Genomic DNA, 6,227 nt, shown 5'->3' on the forward strand with positions numbered 1-6,227 from the left:
GGTGGCGGAATAGGATCGACTCGCATGTCCAGGCCTTCTCTCTCTCTCTCTCTTTCTTATCTTTCTTCCTCGTGACAGCACCGTCGGCTCCCGGATTTTTTGGGAAAAATCAACCAATCAAACCAAATCCTACAAATTTGTTTTAGGGCAAGGAGGAAGTAGGGGGTAGCCTTAATTTGTTGGTGGGTAGCTCGTGGAGGGTTTGTCGAGGTGCTCGTGTGGAGCAATGGTGGTGATGTTTGGAGCTTCCTGAGTGGGTTGCATCGGTGGTAGCGGTACCGTGGAACCAAGGCAACGGGGATGCACAAGCATCAAGGGTAAACCTCAATCCCTGACTAATTTAGGGTTAGTGTTATTAGATGTATGCGTGTTAGCGTTGTTGGTATCATTGGGCAGATGGTTTTTATATTATAGTTACGAGATACGATTACGTAAGAATAGGTGTTTAGTATATTATCTTAGTGTCTATTATGTTTCATGAAGGGTGTTATTAGTTTGTTTCATATTTTGATGATACGGTAATGTTCTGCTGCCACCGGGTGGCTATACCACCCCCTAGGTAGCCACTCGATCCAGCATTTAGATTCGGTCTATATACTGTAGTCTAATTCCTTTAACACTGTAATTAGCCGGAGCAGCTGCAATCTCGCAGACAATGGCAGGCATGGTGGCAGACTATGTATCGTGCATGCCATGTCTGACTCACAGGAGGACCCACATCCATTGAATCCTTGCAGCATTAGGTGGTTGCAACGTTCACATTGAGAACAAGTAAGTGCGTATGTGATTGCCCTACCTCAGAGCCCTCCACGATACCCGTGGCGCGAGCGGGATGGGCAAGAAAAAGAACGCGCAAGAGAGATAAAAAAGGCAACCTCCTATTCAATAGGTCACGCACACACGCCTCCTACCTGCAGTTTCCCCAAACCCTCGTTATGAACAGGCGGGCGCAGATGGCGGCCGGCGGTGGAGTTCCGAGGAGAAGGAAGGTAGTGGAGTTGAATGTCAGAGGAGAAGGGATCTGGCAGGCGCCCACGAACGAAGGTGGGGGCAGGCACCGGCGGAGGTCGGAAGAGATGGGATTGGATGGGAGATTGGGGAAGGCAGTGGTGGAGGTCGGAGGTGGGTGGATATGGGGGCTTTTGGCGGTGGAGATCGGAGGAGATGCGAGGAGGGTGGCGCTGGATCGGGGAGGCTGTGGAGCAGTGCGGCGACAATGACGGGGAGGTGGGAGGAGAGCATCTGCGGTGGAGAAGACGAGTGGGCCGTCGTACGTGGGCGTGCAATCACGACTCACAGCTTTGCCTCCCACAGGTGACACTGCTTCGACTGCCACCCAGACATGTAAGTGGCGTTCTATTTCTCTCTCTTATGATTGAAAGTTTGAGGAGATTTCCTTCTTGTCTTGGGGGCCTGGAGAAGTGTCTGCTTGTGGAGGTTCAATTGATGATTTGATCTGGTCGGTTCGCCGAGATCAGAAAAATGAGTGTCATGATCTGTTGATGTTTAAGTGTTGTCCAGATTGTTTGCTTGGTTGACGGAAGGTACACATGGTTTTCATTTTTTGTGGGTTAGTTTGTCTCTTTCTTTGCAAAGTTCAGATAGTGCTTCCAGATAGTGCTGATAATTTATACTCAATAGGTTGCAGGTACGCGAATAAAGGTCCACTGGAATATATTAAGTACCGAGAAGAATCCATATATATTGTAAAGAACACTGGGTTTACTGGATTGCCGTTCTTTCAGTACTAAATGGCTCTTGCCGAATTAGTATACTAATGAGTCTACCGCCTAAATTTATACCAAGTATACTGCTTCGATGCCTGTGGTATTTTCTCCAGGAAAGTTACTTGGTGTTGCTTCAGGAGATCATTAGTCCGTGAGATATCAATTTAACGGAAACTCTATCGCTGCGTACAAACGCTGCCCACTTCATCACACTTCGTGTCCCAGGTATGAGATGTTGCGTCCTTTTTATTGTTCTATTGGTCTTTTGGTACAGAGTTCCCGTGTCCTCCGTTGTGTTCTCAGCCTGCTGGTCCAGAGAGACTTATGTAGACCATTTCGTTTTGAGGAATTCTATTGGCACCTTAAAGGAAAATCTTCGGGTGTGTCAATTTGTTCTTGAAATTCTAGAATCCATGTCCTGGAATTTCAGTACATCTCAGGTAACAAATTGCAATATTTTATTGTATTTTTTGTAGGAGTTTTTATCGTTGGTTTGGTTTTCAAGTTTATTCTGGAGCCAACCTTCGTGCCAGCCATTGATGCAAGCAAGAAAATAGTTGGAATGAACAATCTACAGGGATAAGTACAACACCATATTAATCTGTTTTCTTATAAAAAAGGACGACTGAGTACAATTAAGTTTTTTGTGTGGAAAGCGGACTGATTATGATGGTTCAGGTAAAGATATGATGCAAAAACATCGCCGGCAAGTCTTATTCAGTGTTGTGATTACAGATGTTGGTAAGAAACTAAGAATGTGTCTAAATCATTAAGATCACTTGTTTTCTCAGGCCTGCACTTGTCAAACTTTCTTTTAGGTGACATAGGTTTATTAATAGAATTCTGTGAAGTTTTGCTTCCTTGAAGCTACAATCAGTTGACTTCATACTTATTGTGAGCTGTGGGAATCAGTTTGCACAGTTTTCCCGAGTGAATGGCTTTATTTCTTGGATCTGTGGAGGTAATACCTTTGTGTATTCACGTTAATATATTGGCTTAATTGATCTTTAAAAGAGGGGCTAGGACTTAGGACTGCATTTCAATTTTGTCAGGTTAACAATTTTGTCATAGGACAATTGATCCCTCGATTTGAAGTGTACGGTAATCAGAGCTTTGAAAACAATATCGTCTATGTCAGCATTTTAGTTTTGTCATGTTAATAAATGAATGGATCTGAGTTCATTATTTCTATATATGGACCTGACAACCAATTCAGACTAGAACTGTTTCTGATTAGAACTGGAGGAGGAACATACACTTACCTATATAAGCTTAGACCATTGTCCTATGAGGCTGCATAAACAATGAAAGAGGGAAGCAATATACTTGGTAAATTTCAGATTAAATGGCAGATGAATCTTGGCGAACCAGCTTGTTTGCAAATGCAGAACATTCATAGAACTATAAGTAACTTCCTGGGCCCCTTTTTTTACTATTTATGGTACGTGTTACCCATTTAAAGTTGCTAACTACATCGTGTCAATAGTCAAGACAATTTTTCCTGTTAAAACTGAAAGTAAAAAATGATCGTTGAATTCTCTAATTGAACCGGAAGTTCCAGTTGTCTTATATTTGTAGAATGGCCATTTATTGTAAGATTTCTTGGTTAGGATTCGGCTAAAATTTTGCAGCCTAAAATATGCTGTCCTAAATAGTCAGTAATACAGTTTAGTTATGTATAATGGATTTTTTCACAATTGCGGTGGAAGGGAAAAATCTTAGGTCTTAGTTCTGTGAAGTTTAAGGAACTTTCCTTCTTGGGCTTGCTAGATGGAGGTTAATAATGATTGTGTTTATTTCTGCTTTTTTTCAGGAATGGTGCTTACTACATGTTTTAAGCATTCAGTTCAGTTGGCTTCCATTCATATAAAGAGAACGAATGTGAGAATTTTGGGTGTCCGAAACAAAGAGAGTCAGACCCATCGACACCTGCCCCAGGCAAATCAAGGCCAACCCAAGACAGGGGGATTTTCCTTCAGTATTTGTCATTTTTCAAAAAGAGGTGGGTTGAACCGTTAAGGTTTTGAGAAAACATTGACAATGTCCTTTGGCTATGTTACTGATCAATTGTTATATGAGCACTGCCTCCGCTGCACTGACCAGTTCGTCATCCACCGCCCCGTGCATCTCCTTCATCGTTGCCCCGAACTCCTTCGCTTGACGTCTGACCTTGCCGTCTTTTTCATTCAGGTTCTCCATGTTTGTGGGCTATGTTCTGTTCTGCTTCTTTCTTCTGCTATATTCTTTTTATCCAGTCTCCGATTTTTATTTTTTGGCTGGTTGCAGTATTAATTTTGTGAGATAAAACAAAGATCTTTCTCTCTGCAGTTAGCTAGCAAACACTAATAATGTTTCCTACATTTCGTGGGATAGAGGAAACTTGAAATGTGAGTTAATATTTAGCTTGAAATTCATCATCATGATAAGTTTGTTTGTTTGTTTGTTTGTGAGCACTCCTTTTTCTGTCCGCAATGGTTCCAATTTAATAATACAACTTAATGATGCTTTCGTGCATTCCAATTGATCGCTGTGAAACACACACATAAACTCGTCTATGAATCTTTTGGATTTAGCATTTTAGTAATTGTTCATACATAAATGACAAACTGTGCTCTTGGAGATGCTGGGTACTCATGTTTATTTGAGCGCATTTTCTTATTTAGAAATAGCCATTACCAATCTAATATGGTTTTCTGTGCACCAGCCGCTGTATCATGAAATTCCTATATCATTTTAGAATAAACTGATTTTTTTTTTAACTCTGTGGGATCCTGTGGCAAATCAATCCATGTAAGCACAAGAGGTGAAAGCTTGCTTGGAGGTTGACTTATGCGGAATAGTCAATACATATATGAAACCAATCTAAGTGAAAGGAAGTAAGTGCAAGCTGTGTACTTCTTTTGTTTCTTGCTTCAGTATGACTCGCAATAGAGAGTGAATCATGTCGAATGATGTTACATTTAGTGGTTGCTAATTTCTTCTTTCTTACTTTACAGAGGCAAAAAGATTTGCATGTCAGATGCGTGAACCAGCAACTGCAAGAAGTAGAGCTCAGTTATTTACCTTAAAGGTGATGGCCATCTAGGTAAAATCACTTTGTGCTTCATGTGTAGATTGGTTCAAAGAATCAAATTTCATTGTAGGCATGCTACATTGTTACCCATCTGGAAAAGCAATTGGCTGGAAACTCTGTTTCTCTTACAGACAGCTCAGTGGACAAGATCAGCTATATCGAAGTTAGCAAAGACATCCATATTTTGCCAGTTTTGCTTTTTTTTCTGCACTGGCATACGTGTATTGGAGGAAATAAGGAGGTGCTTTCTCTATGCGTGTTCTAGATGACCGTATTCTAGATTAACTTTATGGTGGACTTACCAAGTGATGTAAGGGCATTGACTTTGATTTTCTCTTAGCAATAATATAAGGGCACTCGAGTTTGGTTTGTAAAGAGTGGATAGAGATGAAAATAAGATTAGACTGTTATTGGGCTACCACCGTACAGCGAGGAGGCGCCCCAAGGGGCGCCCCAACCACTAGTGCACCATAACAAGAGTCCACGGTCATCTCCATCAACCTCATTCCCCACCCCGACCTCCTCTCTCCATTATCGCTCCTTGCACAAAGGTTGGCTCCTCCAAGGGCTGGTGGGAGAGGACGCATGGAAATCAACATGAAGTGCTGTGCGCTTCTTGAGGAGTTGGCCTTACTCGACTACTTCAAGACACACCAGACCAAGGATGCAACGTCACTGTAGTTGGCATAGGCGCCGACAGCGATAGTCCGACGATCGACGTCAAGCTCTTTGGGCGCGTCGCATCGCAGTGCTCGCCCTCTAGGAAGGGATGTACGTGTACGTCCTGACCATGGCCAACATCCCGTGGATGCTTGACGGTTGGGCCGGGAAGAGAGGAGACGCAAGCCGTGCAGTGGACAACCCATCCTTCTCTTCATCGTCGAAGGTTTAGCACGACGCCGTGACCGCCGTCCACGCGCTCGGGCTCATATTTGAGTTTGAGAGGAAGCTGGCCATCGCAGCGCTAGAGTTTACGCAACTGAGCACCATCTCAGCGTGCTTGATGTCCCTTCCATGAATTTATCGTTTCTAGTGTGCAAAGTTAAGATCGCTGTCCCTGCGTCACTAACTAAGCTCGACTGCTTCTGAGCTTCTTCATGGAACTTCTTCGGAGCAGCTTGTGGGCATGGTGCAAGGGGTGGCAGCCGCCTGCCGCCATCGAGGACCCCCTGACGGTGCGGGAGAGCGTCGGGCTGCACGCGCTGCGCGGCCAGGCGGTGCTCGACGCCACCAGCAACACGTTCGCCGTCGTGGGGTCTGCCAAGATGTTTCTCGCCGACGTCAAGGCGCTCCGGTAGCGGGAGACTTCAAGCTGGCCGTGGTGCAGTCGTCCGCTCAGCTAACTCAGTGATGCGCCTCTTTTTTCGAATGGAGCAAGAGCTATGAAGAGAGAGAGCAGACAAACGTGGACCACTGACTCGTGTTGG

General features: G+C 44.0%; 1 long non-coding RNA gene across 7 annotated transcripts; it reads left to right on the forward strand.

Annotated features, from left to right (window-relative positions):
- The first annotated feature begins 1,195 nt into the window (after nucleotides 1-1,195).
- Nucleotides 1,196-5,175, forward strand: LOC124665543. Of its 7 annotated transcripts, none has more exons than XR_006990613.1 (3): nucleotides 1,196-3,917; nucleotides 4,523-4,603; nucleotides 4,724-5,175. It is a non-coding gene; the product is annotated as an uncharacterized LOC124665543 (long non-coding RNA). The 7 variants fall into 7 exon arrangements; XR_006990612.1 differs by having other exon boundaries at nucleotides 1,196-3,729; nucleotides 3,831-4,603; XR_006990611.1 differs by having other exon boundaries at nucleotides 1,196-2,688; nucleotides 3,541-4,603.
- Nucleotides 5,176-6,227: the final 1,052 nt, after the last annotated feature.

Source organism: Lolium rigidum, chromosome 6 (assembly GCF_022539505.1).
Source record: "Lolium rigidum isolate FL_2022 chromosome 6, APGP_CSIRO_Lrig_0.1, whole genome shotgun sequence".
Taxonomy (NCBI): domain Eukaryota; kingdom Viridiplantae; phylum Streptophyta; class Magnoliopsida; order Poales; family Poaceae; genus Lolium; species Lolium rigidum.